Below are 16,930 nucleotides of genomic sequence, written 5' to 3'. Positions count from 1 at the left end.
TGTGTAGTGCACTTCACATAGGCAGGCATGTAGAGATGTTTCTCTAACTTTGTTTTTTCCTTTGAGCGGCACAACCGTGCGAAGACTTGTAAGTGCCATTTTGTCCGGTGTCACGTTTTCGTGATACTTTTTGAACATGCCTGTTTTCAGCACGCTCCGAGGAATGTGTTGTTTTGGAGAAGGTACCTCAATTAGGTTAGCAGAATCACAGCCGGCTCCCCCAGAGGGAACACCAAATAGGGAGATGTACATCAAATTCAGCCTTCCCCCTATTATGTACAGTAAATTATGGCATAAATATACTAAGGTCGATTCTGAATTGCAGTGGCCTCTACACGGGTCCTACGATTTGAGTAAAATACAATTTGTAGAGCAATGTTTGTTTCAACGAAGGTCTAGACAGAATATGTTTGATTGTGTGCGAATGTGGGAGAAAGCGGCGCGTGAGCGAATGAAGCGTGAGGTTGCCTTGGCGGACAAAGAGCAGCGCAAGGCTGCTCGGGATAAGGCTTTACAGCTTGAGGAAAAGGAGGCTCAGGAGAAGAAAGAAAGGGAGGAACGGGAACGTAAATTGCAAACGACTGGTCAATTTCCAATTCGCCGACCACTTTATCCTGTCCTTAATAATGAAATTGATGATTTTTCTTTGTTAGATCGGTCACCACCTCCGTACGTTTCGCCGACGGCTCCGGTTGCGGATTCCGAGGATGATGATCAGGATCAGTTGACCCAGAAGGGGGTATCAGCTCTCAGGTTTACCACGGAGCGGTCCGCTCATTTACGTAGTTGGGCTCGTAAAGTAAATAAGAATTGTGTTACTCAGGAACAGTTGTTAGCGGAAAAAAAAGGGTGGTCGGACCTTGAGTTAATGTATTTTCTGTCCAGTCTGGCGGATGAAGTTGTACTTGCATATCGTAATTTGTCTGATACTTTAGAGTCTAAAGCGGTGTCAGTGTACCGTGAGAATTTGGCTAAAGGTGATTTTGATTTTTCAGATGTTGATGATCTATTCAAGCAATTGATCCAGCTGCGGGATGAGACCACACAATTAAGGGATGAACGGAAGCGGAGGCAAAAGGAGTCCGAATTGAAGGATAACGGGCAGGCTAAGGAGTGTTCCCTCCGTGGTTCAGATAAGAGCTTTGCGTTGCATGTAATGCCTATGCGTGAAGCCGCGCCTTTGTATGTCCCACCAAAAGGGGAAGGTACGGATGATGATAAATCATCGAAGGATGCAAAGGGGTATTTATGTATAATTGGGTATATACGCCATGGAATAGAGCAGATGTTATGGCATTGAAAAATTCTTTACCTGATCTTCGGAAAAATCCGGCGGCATTTTATGAGGGGGTGGAAGGGGCTATTTCGTCTTGTGTGATGACTCTTGTGGATATAGATTTGTTCTTTGGATTGATTTTACCACCTGATATGTGGAGGCAAATTCGGAAAAATAATGATGAAGTGATATTGGGGGGAACATGGAAAGAAATAAATGCTGCAGATTTGGACAGAGAACCAGCATGTAAGCCTTGTCAGTTAATTCTAGATCTTCCGGCAGCTATCTTGATTAAATTAAAAACGCTTGTTCCCTCCAAAAAGATTGATTGGACTATGTTAACGTCATGTAAGCAGAAACCCGATGAAACGGTCTCAGATTTCTTTACACGCTTCGAGGAGGCGTTTCATGATTACAGTGGTCAATCTTTAACTGACGATACGGGTCGACATTTGTTTGTAGATAAGTATGTAGCTAATCTCCTACCGGAGATTGCAAAGCGATTGAAGTCGAGTGAGAGTTCCTGGGCCACGGTGACCCCTGCATCCTTGTTAACTATGGCTCAGTATTATGAGCGGCAGGAAGTGGAGGCTAAAGAAAGTGTAGAGAAGAAAGCGAAGGAGTTGAAAACGAAGGTGATGTTGGCGCAGGTTCGGGGAACACAGGGTAGAGGATACGATAGAGGTAGACGGGGTGGAGGAAACGCATCATATGGTCGTACGGACATTGCGGAGGATCAGTGTGCTTATTGTAAGGAGTTTGGGCATTGGGCCGATGATTGTCCGGTACTTCGTGACCAGCGCAGTCAGCGTGGTCGAGGCAGTGGAAGGTCAAGAGGAGGTTATACTGGAACGAGAGGTGGCGGAGGTGATCGAAGATATGTTGAGGAGAGGCGCCGTGGCCAGGATGAACGAAATACGTTTGATAGGCGGAATCAATATCAGATCTCGGAAGGAGAGAATGTGGAACATCAGGATTATGTGCATGCATAGGATTGCGTGGGATGGGGTAAGGAATCAGTTGAAGTGCCGGTAGATCAGGAAGGACCATATGTAACAGCGGGTATTTTGGGTTCTACTGATCAATTCCTAGTTGATACAGGGGCTACTCGTAGCGCTCTGTCGAAAAGATTGGTTCCAAGGGCTCCCCTGTCTGGCGACATGATTACGTGTGTAGGGTTTGATGGCACACCCTCCCCCAGCCCATTGTCCAAGCCCCTTGCACTGTGTATTGACAAATACTTTAGTTTTGGCCAATTTTTGTTATCGCCCTATACCCCTGACAATATCCTGGGTATTGATTTGCTTAAATATTTTCGAGCTACAATACGCTGCGCTCCAGAGGGAGTGCGGGTTATTCTGAATGACAATTACCCCGACCCTGACAGATTTTATGCCATTCTTAACATCCCTGCTTTAGCCTCTCTACCGCACTCGTTGTGGGCGACCTCAGATACGGATGTGGGAGAGATGCGTATTCCACCAATACACATTACTGTTAAGGATGGGGCCCCTCTACCACGAGTGCCACAGTATAAGATTTCGAAGGAAGGTGAAATTGCATTAACACATATTGTTCAGGATCTGATTTCTGCAGGGGTGGTGGAGGAGGTTCCTTATAATGTTTGTAACAGCCCTATTCTACCAATTCTTAAGAGAGATTCAGATGGCAAGATCTATCGATTTATTATTGATTTGCGTGAGATAAACAAAATTGTCATTCCCCAGTACCCGGTGGTGTCTGATATCACGACTTTGCTCACCTTGGTTCCACCGACAGCCACCACCTTCAGCGTTATTGACTTAAAGAATGCGTTCTTTTCTATCCCTGTTCACCCTGATAGCAGATATCTGTTCGGTTTTACACTCAATAATAAATCATATAGATTTTGTCGTGTTCCCCAGGGATATACTGAAAGCCCTAGCATCTACAGCCAGGCTTTGAAAAGGCAACTCGATTCCTTCCAATTGCAGTCTGGCGTTGCGCTCATTCAGTATGTGGATGACCTTCTGCTTGCCGCTGACTCCTATGAACAATGTGCACAGAGTACACTTGCGTTGCTTTCCTTTTTAGCACAACACAATCACAAAGTTTCCAAGAAAAAGCTTCAGTATTGCAGACCCCAGGTGACCTACCTCGGTCATCTGTTGTCTAAGGAGGGGCGTGCATTAACATCTGATCGAATTCAAGCAATTTTAGACACACCAGTCCCCCGCACGCAAAGAGATGTGCGTGCCTTCATAGGATTAACGTCCTTTTGTAGGCAATGGATCATGGGTTTTTCACATATCATAAAACCCTTGCTAGCATTACTGTCCAAAGCTACACCGATGCCTCTTGAGTGGACAGATGAATGTCAGAAAGCTTTTGAGCAGTTGAGGCAGGCCCTTTGTTCCGCACCCGTGTTAGGTACACCGGACTACACGAAACTTTTCACATTGTACGTGCACGAGAATGATGGGTGCGCGTTGTCAGTGTTAGTGCAATTACACGGGGATAAACAGAGACCATGTGCATACTTTTCTGCTATTTTGGATCCTGTAGCGCGAGGGTTACCTGGGTGTTTTCGAGCGGTAGCAGCAACAGCCATAGCTATACGGCAGAGTGAGGGCATAGTGTTATCACACAAATTGTTGGTGTTAGTCCCGCATGCAGTAGATGCTCTGTTAAACCAAACAAAGACTCAATACCTCACGAGTGCACGGCTAACAGGATATGAACTAACACTCTTAGCGCCACATATTACACTGAAAAGATGTGCTACTTTGAACCCTGCCACTTTATTGCCCTATCCGGTCGAGGAGGGTCAGGAAGAAAAACATCATGATTGTGTTTTCCTGACCGAGGAACAGACAAAGGGTCGTATCGACTTGCAGGATGTGCCACTTCCAGATGTGGACGGGGAACTGTGGGTGGATGGATCGTGTTTAAGGCTGCCAGATGGTACGACTTCTGCAGCATATGCGATCACGACACTTAAGACCGTGGTAGAAACAGCCAGGATACCACAAAAATCGGCTCAGGCGGCGGAGCTGATAGCTCTAACAAGAGCCTGCGAATTGAGTGTCGGATTATGTGTGAACATATACACGGATAGCCGGTACGCTTTCGGAGTGGCCCATGATTTTGGGCTGCTTTGGAGAGAACGCGGGTTTCTGACGTCTCACGGAGAGCACATTATGCACGGAGAGTTAGTGCGTGATCTCCTAAATGCGTTGCTTTGCCCTAAGAAAGTAGCGATAGTGAAGTGTAGTGCCCATAAAAAGATTACAGATAAAGTGGGCCAAGGAAACGCCTTTGCAGACAACATAGCGAGGCAAACGGCTATGTCTCGAACTAGCTCCCCCATGTACGTGGTACAATCACAGGCTGAGCGATGGAGTGATGCTAGAGTAGAAATCTGCGATATTCAAAAATCAGCTACAGACTCTGAACTTGCGGCTTGGGCAGCAGATGGGGTACTAGATGACGAGGGTTGTTGGAGAAGCAAAGACATGAAGAAGTGGAAATTGCCTGCGGCTTACTTACAGGCGATGGTCCAGATGACGCATGGACTGGCTCATGTCGAGGCTCTTGCAATCACTCATCTTTTAACACGAGTTTGGGAACACCCCGAGATTGCTAATACTGCAAAGAGAGTAGTGCAGACCTGCCTGGTATGTTTGCAACACAATCCTGGAAAGGGGACCCATACTCCGAAAGGAGGGTTCGTTCCGCCTTCAGCACCGTTTGAGGTGCTTCAAATGGATTACATCCAACTCGAGCGCTGCAATAACCTGAAGTACGTCCTAGTGGTGGTGTGTGCTTTTAGCAAGTGGGTTGAGGCCTACCCCACGAAAGACAATACGGCTTTGACAACAGCTAAGGTGTTGCTTAAGGAATTCTTTCCTCGCTTTGGAGTTTGCAAATTTCTGTGGAGCGATAATGGGCCCCATTTTGTTGGAAAGATTGTGGAATATGTACTGAAGGGATTGGGGATTCAGCAGAAATTCCACGCTGTATTCCACCCTCAGTCAGCAGGTTTGGTTGAGCGGTACAATGCCACGTTGAAGCTTAAGCTGGCCAAAATTGTGGCGTCTACATCGTTGAAGTGGCCAGACGCTTTGCCGCTAGCGCTACTATCTCTTAGATCAGTACCCCACTCACGAACTGGCCTTACGCCATATGAGGTGGTGTTCGGTCGCCCTATGAACATCTGGGGGGTGCCCAAGCCGCGATTAATACATGATGTGCCTTGTGTTATGATGAATGATTATTTGGCACGATTAACAAATGATTTGCTCTCTATTCATCAACAGGTTCGAGAAGCGCTCCCTGACAACTCTACTGGAGAAGGCCATGATCTTCGTCCTGGAGACTATGTGATGGTCCGCACGTTTGAAAGAACAAGCAGCCTAGAGCCCAGGTGGAAAGGCCCCGAGCAGGTCTTACTTGCAACCCGAACCGCTGTACGAGTGACCAACAGGAAGCGGTGGGTGCATTCGACACATTGTCGTCGAGTCTCTCCGGACCTGGTGACTCCTGCTGTGTTGACTGATTACAAGGAGATCTTGGAGAAAGAAAAGAGTCCAGCTGTGACGTCGGCCGAAGTAGAGGGAGCCTTCCCGGACCAATCTGTCACCGGAAGAGAGCGCTACGATCTACGTCCACGATAAGAAGATTTTTCCTTTGTTTTTTGATGACTGGTTGGTTACCGCTCCAGGTTTGTGAAACGGAAACCGGGAATTCCAAGGGGGGGGGATCAGTTCTGCCAGAGTAGCGACACCCGTCTTGGCCCGGAGAAGAAAACAACGGCTACCTCGGAGTTCAGCACCGCATTTTTCCTTTTTTTAGGTATACACGCATGTGTATCTGAGACTTTGTGACAATTTGTAATCAACTTGTGCCATCTGAGACTTTGCACGAACATTCCTGAACTATGGCATCAACGGCATCTTGTGATAAGAAAATATTGGGTGCCTTTCTTTTTGTTCTGACTATTGTGGTGATAGCTGTTATAGCCTGGGTAGTCGAACTTGTGGTGCCTGTACGTGAACATTTGCTGCCGACTACCCCGGCACCGTCTGAACATTTTCACTTTACATTGCCTTTTCATGAAGAACGCCATCGCCAAACGTACTTAAACAACAGCTTCATACAGATCCTTCACCACACACACAATATGACCAATACCTCCAATTGCTGGGTGTGTGGGATGTTGCCTGGGCACCAGAAGAGAGGGGGCACCCCACTTATTCCACTCCCGTTTTCACATAATGGGTCATGCAACGCTTGGTACACCCTCCTTTTTACCCTGAGATGGCCAACCAAAAGGGGGGGTGCTTTTTCGTTTGAATAAAGTATGTTCTCATGACAAGGATGGGTTTCCCCAGGTTGAGGGCACTCGTTTCGAATGGGAGGAGTATAGACCTGATAATATATCTGCTCCACGTGTATACAGCAATCAGCGAAATGTTAATGTATCTAGTGTCCATGTCATAAATGTTATTGCTACAAAAGCCGCTCTATGTATTAGAAATAAGGGTTCAATTGCGGTGGGGAAAAGTGAATGTAACATTACTCTCACATTTGATAGCCCGAATGGCATTTCGTTTGTTGCATCATGAAACACATACTTTATTTGCGGAACGAAGGGATACCATCAGCTTCCAGTGGGATGGTTGGGCACGTGCTATGTATCATTTGTGTTACCCCCTGTATTCATTGCTCCCCCGATGTACCACAATGATTATACATTGTATCATGATTTCGTCTTGAATAGAGTTAAACGAACTGTTGCCCTGGAGGATATCGACCAAACTGACACTGCATTACAACAGTATGTGGATTTTAATCTGGGACTATTCTCCTTTGTGGGGGCCGCACTGAACAGCCGGAAAATCAGACGGCTGACACGTGTTGTTGAGGCTGTTGCAAATGATACTGCTATTGCTCTGGGGAATATTACTGAAGAATTACAGATTTCCAGAATTGTCACCCTCCAAAACAGAATGGTGTTAGACGTTGTTTTGGCTGATCGTGGGGGGGCATGTAGAATCATCGGAAGCAGTTGTTGTGTATATGTCCCGGACAATTCTCCATCCGTGTATGATGCAATCTCCAAATTACATAAGATAGCTGCTGAAATACACCCGGACAATGGAACTTGGACACTTTCGGGATGGTTTTGGTCCATGATTGCAACTTGGGGCTGGAAACTGTTGACAATTCTTTGTATACTTGTGGGAGCAATGTTTTTTATATGCTTATGTATTCAATGTGGCCCAGCCTTATGTTCAATGTGTTTATCAGCTTGTTTACCATCAAAACGAGCACTTGCCCATGACAAAATGATGCTGCACAAAGAGGTGACACAAATTATGTTGATAGACATCGAGGACGAACATCCTGATTATGTTCATTATGAGGTAGATTCAGCTAAACGCTAAAAGGGTTGTCTGTCGTAATTGGCCCGGCCGCGTTAGCGATTAGCTGAACCTACACGTTGTCCTCCTTAACTTGGCTACATACGATAACGCCATCTTGAATGTTGTAGCGGCCATCTTAGACCATGAGCGGCCTCGTGGCCGACGTGCCCTTTAGTCCGTTGTCCGTTCCACTGACCATTCTCGTCTGCCCAGCAACAGGCTATTTTTAGTACTGGTCAAGCCACACATGCGCAGTTCTCACTGACCCGTAAACCTTCAGGAATGTGCACCAAACTGACCAGTGAGTTGTGCCCCCTCCAATGAGCTGGCAGTATTCCAAAACATGACCATATATGTCCCTAAAAGTGTGCCTTAAACTTGTGTCGTCTAACTTTTTATTACCCCAAACTGTATATAAACGGGGGTCACACCGATGTTCGGTGTGATACCTCTTGCATTACCGAAGGGTGCTGTTTGAGTGTACCACCACCCCATGGGGTCTTAATAAACTTGTTCTTTGACTTTTTACAGTTTCCGTGCCAACAGTTCTTGAGTGTAAGTGGGTTATTTCCGGAGCGTGTAGGCCTTGGGAACCCCGAATTACTTCATACTAATGCCATTAAAGTGTTTTTTTAGAGAAGGTGGCTTGACGAACGTATATAGTATTTGGAGGGATAGCGGATAAAGACTAGCTGAGGCTTCTTCCAGCATGGAGGAATTCCATACTAGATGAGATGGGGGATACTGTAAATCCTCTGTGTCTAACAGGCTTCTATACCAGAATCCCACTTCTTTGGAGGGCATTCTCGATCTCCCAATTACCCCCAATATTCTCTTTCTCTGCCAGGAACTAAGAATAAAGTTGTATATATTTGAATCTGGAAAAAGAGTCCCCTATCTTTAATCTTAGGACCTCCCAGGGGAGAACCCCTCAGATGTTACGAGGTCAGACCGTATCTTAATCTCTCCTGATAGGGGGCGTTAAACTATCTCTGAGACACTCGGGCAATCCTGGCAAAACCCAAATTGGGGCAAAGTTGGAGTAGTATCTTATACCCCATCTCCCTTTGACTTTATTCCAGATGAGAAGCGCTAATTTTAAAACCTTCAGGCGGAGTTTTTTGTAAAATTTTGGCACTCCAAACTTATTCAAGAAACCGGTATCTCTCCCCTCAAGATTAGCCATTATAGTAAAAATTCATTCCCAGTTGGAATCATCAGGGCTAGAGAGCAGACTACCTATATTTTTTAGCTGAAAAGAGAATGAGTACCATAGCACATCCGGCAGCGCTGACCTCCTTTTAAAAGTTTTCTTTTTAGCTTTTTCCAGGAGAGCCTGGAGTTTTTATTCGCTCATATGAAGCTGCCTATTTTACCCTGGATTTTCCCCAAAAGTTTATCAGAAAAGACCAAAGGTATAGTACTGAATTGATACGTCAGTTTGGGCAGGATGACCACTTAACCAGATTCACACGGCCATATGTTGTGAGAGGAAGGTTTTGCCATCTGAAGAAAAGATGGTCGATCTCCTTGGCCACCTTCTTCAAATTTATCTGGGTGATGTTGTTTAGGTCCTGTGTTATTATTATTACCAGATACTTAAACCCACTGCTACAGGTACCTGCCCAATTATCTACCCCCCAGCACATTTCCTCGGTTTTGGAGTTGTTAATCAGGCAGCCAGAGTACAGACCAAATTCAGTCAGAGCAGCCTCCACCTTAGGGAGTACCTCCGCCGGATTACTGGTATAAACCAGCAAATCATCAGCATATAGGGCTAATTTACAGCTGTATTCCACAACTCTAAAGGGGGTGATAATATCATCCATCCTCAAGGCTTGCGCAAGGGGTTCAATATAAATATCAAACAGAAGGGGCGAGATGGGGCACCCCTGCCTTGTTCCCCTTTTTATATTGAAGCATGGCATCAGGAGTCCATTTAAAAGTATATTAGCAGAAGCACCCTCATTGCACTTTCTAAGTGTTTGTATAAAAGTTGAGCCGAAGCCCATCGTTCTTAAAACTTCCCATAAGAAGCTCCAGTTGACACGGTCAAAAGCCTTAGCTGCGTCATAAGCAGCCACTGCCAAGGGCTCTGACCGTGCCACCGCTAAATCAATACTGCCTATTAATTGCAGAGTTTATTCTTGAATATGTCTGCCTGGGATAAACCCCTTTTGGTCAGAATTAATAAGTTGTGGGGTCAACTTAGCCATTCTCCCTGCCAAAATGCTGGTAAAGATCTTATAATCCGCGTTAAGCAGGGAGATAGGCCTATAGGAGTCTGCCTTAAGGGGATCTTTCCCTGTTTTTAGAATAAGTACTATGATGGACTCCTTCCAAGATGGAAGGACCCTTGCCTCTGTGCTTTATACGTAGTTAAAAAGCTCACAAAGCCTTGGGACCAAAACCTCCTGAAAGACTTTAAATACTTCTCCTGGAAGGGCGTCGGTCCCTGCAGCTTTCTTATTCTTTATTTTTTTTATATAGGGCCCGATTTCATCCTCCGTAAAGGGACTATTCAACACGTCTCGGCCTTCCTCTGTCAAGCTTGGTAAGGCCTTACTTTCCAGCCATTTTGGATGTTATTAGTACTTGGAGTAAACTCCTCCTCATAATGTTTAGAAAATAGAGTGAGCAGATACCTCTGCACATCCTCCTGATCACAAGAGGTAGTCCCCAAGTCGTCTATAATTAGATTGTTAATGTTGTTTCTTACGCGGTCTGCTTTAATCTTGCGGGCCAAGATTGCTCCAGCTTTTTCCCCATATTCATAATTCTCCATGCCATGGACAGCCCATTGTGCCCTAACTTTTGGATCTAACAGCCCCCTATACTCCGAACGTTCCAAGTCATCAAGGACTTGCGGCAAATTATCTGGTTGGCCACTCAATCTAGCGCTTTCTAGATAAGATTATTTCAACGCCTCCTCCCTGTTCTTAATACAAATCAAACTGTGCAGATGACCCCGAATATGGGCCTTAAAAGCGTCCCAGTTGTAATCAGGCGATGTTGAGCCAATATTTTCGAGAATGTAATTGACAATAGATGTTCTAACCTCAGTGACTATGTCCTGATTATAAAGCATTGCCCTTTTCAGGGTCCATTTAGGCGCTAAATTGGCCCTGGATCTACCTATCGAGAGTGAAAAAGAAATAGGGGCGTGATCAGATAAGACACTTGGGAGTATATTAATATCCTCCAAAGTCTCTAAACATGGTCTGTCCATGAGAATCCAATCTAATCTTGAGGCATGCCCATATTTATTTACTAAAGTAAGTAAAACCCGGGACTGCCCCAAACTTGGCCTTCCATACATCAATTAGGCCTAGTTTGTGAATCATATTAATCATGGCCCGGCAGGATTGAGGAGCAGCAATGTCCTGACTATAATTTGACCTGTCCTGACGAGGGTTGGGAAGGATGTTAAAATCACCCCCTATAACTACAGAGGAGGTGGCTTTCACTAATTTAGTCTGCACTCTAAACAAACAGGCAGGGTCATCAATATTGGGGCCATAATAAGATACAATAACTACCTCCCCTTCCCCGAAATCGGCCTGCACCAGAATCCATCTTCCCGTCTGATCTGTAGAAATTGACTTCATGGAGCCACCAGTCCCTGCTTTAATTAAGACTGCGCCCCCCTTATTAAAGACAGTCTGCTCAGAACAGCAGAATGGTCCCACCCATCTGAATTTTCCAAAGTCCTCCTTACTCTCGATAAAGCTTAAGTGGGTCTCTTGAAGGAGGAAGACTTGAGCTGGAGATTGTTCCAAATATGTCATTACCAGCCTACGTCTCTGAGTGCACCGAAGCCCGTTGATGTTCCATGAGATAAACTTAATCCTAACATTAGTCATTTAAGTAACATCTACCTCCCTCGCTTTAGTTAGGCACCACGTAGCCCAGTTACTCGGCAGAAAACTAAAAGAAAGAAAAGGGAAATGAGGACTCATTTTTATATTTTCTCCCGCTGCAACCCAACCCTGCCCCCCTTCCCGCCCCACCCACCTCCCATGACCTCAAGGAACCCACTCCTCCCTGAGGAACCCTCCCTTCTTCTCTGATCATGAGCTCTTGGAAGAGTGCCCCCCCAGTGTGCGACCAAATAATCTGTAAATAATTACAAATAAAAAAGCTTATCCTGAACAATGGCTGCAAATTAGTAGCAGGCAATGTGATGCTCACCCCGATAGCAATGCATGCTTATTTAGTGTGAATTTAATGTGAATTTATATAGCCCTTTATTTATTTTTATTATGTTAATTTATACTTGTATACCTTAATAGGTAAACTGCAAATAAGTCCCTACTAGTTACACCCCAGCCTCGCTTCCCCATGGGCTGCCTTTTCTAATCTTATCAATTAAGCTGTCAGCTTCCTCCGTCTGGCATAGATTGTACATATGTTTGTTCATCTTAAAAAGTATTTTTAGCAGCATTGATTGAAAACAAATGTCTATTCCCTGTCTTGAGGCCCTCATACGGCAAGATTGGGAGGAGATGATGGCATCTATAGAAGGCACCGGGTTGACTGACCTCCTCAAGTTTAAAGAGGTGTGGCGCAGCGGCCAGGGTGCCAGACTCCGGACTACAGGGTTCGATCCCCAGTGCCAGCGGCTGGTTAGCCCAGCACCATGTGAATCTGGGCAATAGCTTGCTTAATCTTCCCGAGGGCCCCAGGCACTGGGACGCCACTTCGGAGGCAGCTGTGCGCTTTACAAATACTGGTATTTAATTTAATTTCAAAGTGATCAAGTGACTTGTACATCATGAGAAACTTAATATTGGAACTGCTTGGTGAGTCTTGTTCCTGCTTGTTGAATTGTTGCTCATACACACCACAGTAGTGTCATCAGGATATTTTTTCTCAGAGAGCCAAACATGCCCCTCAGATATATACACTGACATATACTTCCCAAATGTGGCCAATTCTGTTGGTACAGTGCAAGAGAACAAAGCAGATACCACTTCTTTGCACGTCCGAGCCCCTTTAAATAGAAACATCTATCTTAGCAGCTTCTAACATGGCGGTAGCAAACCAGAGCAACAACACACCCAATGCAGCTGGGACTCCTTTCTATATATTCATATTCTGGACCTGGTAATAGAATTCAGGGATTTTCATCCAAGATTTAGTTCTTTAATTGGCTGGGGCACGTGCCTGGCCCATCAAACCATTTCTTAAAGCCTTCCTCCCCACTGAGTGCTAAAGGTAAGACTGTATTCTATGCTGTTTGTATGGTGCAATCAAGGTGGAGAGACCTCCGCTAGCTGTGTAATTTGATACGTCCACTTCCTGTGATAATTGCTGCATTTGTTTGTTGATTACATTTTAAATGCCAAATAGCTTAGCCCTTTCTGGTTTCAGTTTTGTGTAGCCAGGCCAAGTGTTTCCAATACACTTTGCATTTAGGGTTTCCATGGGTTACTTGTCCCTCATAGATGGGTTTAAGCATGTTCTTTATAGTTCCAATGGGTATTTTCAGAACATGATAGTAGTGTTCCCAGACATTTGTAGTTTTGCTGCACCACGCTGAACTCCATGTGAAGCAGGCCATTGTGGGTAATCTTTGGTAACATGAATATGCATTTATCCCCCTGACATTGCGATTTCTCAAGTAAGCTATCCAATTTGCCTGGGAATACCTGCTTTGCACAACCCGCTATTGACCTTATTTGACATTGTATGACTCTTCTTAGTGGAGGCTGTAGAGGCCTGGGATCACCCAGGTCGGTGAAACGCTCTGCCGGGTCCCTCAGGTTTTAATATTCTATTAATTGGAGTAGATATGTTAAACAAACCATGCAATTTATATACATGAAAACAAATCATCCAATATCTGACCTTTTTTCATGTGCAAATCCTATTATAAACTTGTACTTTGTACCTGTTATTGTTCACTTATTTGGATAACGTCATAGCATTTTTCTTCTTGTTTTCATTGTAGTGTTCCCCTGAAGTAACATAATATTTAATTTTTCTGACAAACACGTATTTTAGTTTCACCTCTGAAAAAGGGTTTTTAAAAACCTGAAATGCATTGGGCTTTTTGTTAGGTTAAAAACTTTCTTTAAATGCAACATGCAAATATTGCAATCATGTAATAACAGTGAATTGGCAACTGGATGTTACTTACATTTAAACTTTTGTTCAACTTGCATTTGATACAAGAAGTGCTTTAAATACAATTTTCTTTTGGTTAAAGAACATTGATATTGGATGATTTGTTTTCATGTATATAAATTGCATGGTTTGTTTAACATATCTACTCAAATTAATAGAATATTGAAACCTCAGGGACCCGGCAGAGCGCCTCACAGGCCTCTACAGTGCTTTAGCCAAAGTTCAGCCAGGACAGAGTTGCATCGATTCACTTCATCATTTCCAATCAGGCTATATATTGCCAGAACTGCCGTGTTTATGATTCTTTTAAAGCTCGTGGATCTTAATCCAATCTTAATCAAGATGCTTTTGTTTTAATTCCATATTAGATGCTTACATTCCATATTGAGTTTTCCACACTTGTGCTCAGTGACTTGTGTGCCAGTGTTCAAGTGATTCCTTTTGACCTGTTTCAAGTTCCGGGTTAATTCCATTAATTATTTATTATCTTGGGGGGCGTGGCCTGCTGAGCAGCGGAATGGCCGTTCTCTGAGTGCGCTCTGTAGGTCGGATAATTAATCCTTCATTTATCCTGCACACCGGGCGAATTCCGGACTGCCAGGAACCTGTCCCAGGCTATAGGACTATCAGGGGAGTAACTGCCCGCAATTCAGGATCGTCTAGCTGGTCAGATGACTGAACTGCGCCGTGGTGTCCGCCGAGCTGATTGAACTACGGAAGTGCGAGGAGGCTGGAGGGCGGCAGCAGCGGCTACTCAAGAACGTGGTTTGAGGGCCATAGTGAGGGCCGTAGTGGATGCAGCAGCTCTTCTCGGCGCGGCAACGGAGTGGATTGCGAAGACGATAGGCAGGCTTCGCTGTACACAGGGAACCTGGTGAGAGGCGCGGGGCACGAGCCGGAGAGCCCCCAACACTGAGGTCGGTGAGGCATTTCAGGTGGAAGCGGTAGCAGCGGAGGAGCGAGTCGCGGGGTGCCATCCTGCTGCAGGCTCGGAGAAGACTGGCGGACTAAGTCGGTGCCCCTGAGTGTGTCCCGACCAGCACGCTCTAAAGCTAAGTAAGTGCCTGGTTGCGGCTGGACATCTGGGCAGCTCGAGACACCTCGAAGGGGCATAGAGAGGATATATTCCTCATGCGGCCAGTGCGCTTAAGATTGGACCCCACGGAGTAGAAGAATGGAGTGATGGGGAGAGACTGAGTCCCTTATGATATGCTGATGTGGTGTGGAACACAAACAGGAGGCACGGGGACAAGAGACAACAGCATTGGCAGAACAATTGGCACACGGTGCACTGCTCATAATTAAACACACCCGAAGACGACGCCATTTTGAAGCGGACCGGAGCCCAGCGCCACCTGCAGGTGTGTGAAGAGGGTACGGTCAGTAGAAGGGTGCGACCACATATGCCTGTGTGAAGTGGATACGTAGCCTGCATTGCCGGTTGGGGAAGGGACCTTTTGCCACCGTACGAAAGTGCCTACCTGACATTGGTTGGCCATTTTGTGGAGCATCCGGCCGGCCTGCCTGCATCTGGAGCCCGGCACAGCCTGAGGGAGGATTAATTAGCTGTGACTGCTCTGTCGCTATCGGAGGGCTGGGACTCATGAATACAAAGAGAGATAACCTTATTTCTTGGCACAAAGGCTGACCCAGCTGCCGTGATGGGGAAAAATGACGCGCAACAGCCCAAAATAACATTTGAGGCCACGAAAATGAACAAACAAGGGGTTGCGGATCCAGAATCGCGGGGGGAACCCTCGCAGGACATGGATGGAGACGATCAGAGACCAGACCTGCGCACCTTGATGCTGGACATGCGCTCCAGCTTGCAAAATATTGACGCTACGCTGGATAACTTGGCATCCCAACTAGACACTGTCAAGACCCAAGTTGGCACCCACGAGACACGGCTTGATGCACTTGAGAATCGACACACAGAATGTCACGAGTTTCAGGTGGAAACGAAAGAACAGCTATTAAATATGGACATGATGCTAGGTATTATCAGGGCCAAGAACGAGGATTTGGAGGCGAGGTCAAGGCGCAATAACATTCGCATTCCAGGTATTCCAGAAATGACCGCAATTACGAAAATGGAAACCTACGCCGCTGACCTACTCCGGGAAGTCTTTGATCTGCATCTGTCCAATGTGTTTGCTGTGGAAAGGGTGCATCGGTCTTTGGGACAGCGACCGGCTGTTGGACTCCCACCTAGACCCATATTAGCGAGGTTGATGAATTACCAGGACAGGGATATTGTGCTCCGCAAAGCAAGGGAGAAAGGTAACATCACTCATCAAGGTAACGCCATCTCGTTTTACCCCGACTTCACTGCGGCAGTGCAGGCAGCGAGAAGAGAAGTCATGCCTGCCAAGCGACTTTTGTTACAGGCGCAGGTCTCCTACTCCCTGCTCAACCCGGCGAAGCTGAAGGTCTATGTTGATGGCACACACCATTTCTTCACTGATGCCAAGTCGGCGCTAAAATTCGCTAAACATGTTGGGGGAAAGTCACCAAAGAAGCGGCATACTCAAGAGGCTGCTGCCGGCGGACAACTAAGTGACAATGATTGACAATGGTATCGTAAGAACAGGCGTGATATATGGGGCGAAAGCCCGGCAGGGACATGGGACTGTGCTATGATTTGCGGTCTTCAAAGATTTGGGAGGGTTGTATTACATAGTCTGTTTGTTTATACTCTTCAGGTTGGAAGTCCCTAGGTGGTTTGAAGAACCTGTAGCAGGTCCGACCACCTTGTAAAAAGCAAGGGTCTTTGCCGGCATAGTCGTGCCCCCAGGGGAGATTACCCAACTATCTTTATGTTGTTCTGCTCGAATGCTCGCATAGGGAGGGATATTCGACAACCTAATTGGGGGGTTGGAGGGAGGGCTTGGACACAACCTAATTTGGGGGTTGGTGTGGGAGGAGGGAGGGAAGAGAATGTTCATTGGTTGGTACGTACTGATCCACATGCTAACTTTCTTAAAATGTCACATGCTTGGGTGTGGGAACTGTATACCTTGTAACACACAGTACCTCTTGAGACACGCAAGGTAACTTATATCATCCTTACTTGGAACGTTAGGGGGCTGAATGATGGCAGGAAAGCCAGGTTAGT

The sequence above is a fragment of the Lissotriton vulgaris genome, chromosome 8, assembly GCF_964263255.1.
Source record: "Lissotriton vulgaris chromosome 8, aLisVul1.2, whole genome shotgun sequence".
NCBI classification, from domain to species: domain Eukaryota; kingdom Metazoa; phylum Chordata; class Amphibia; order Caudata; family Salamandridae; genus Lissotriton; species Lissotriton vulgaris.
Note: the sequence above shows the minus strand (reverse complement) of the source record.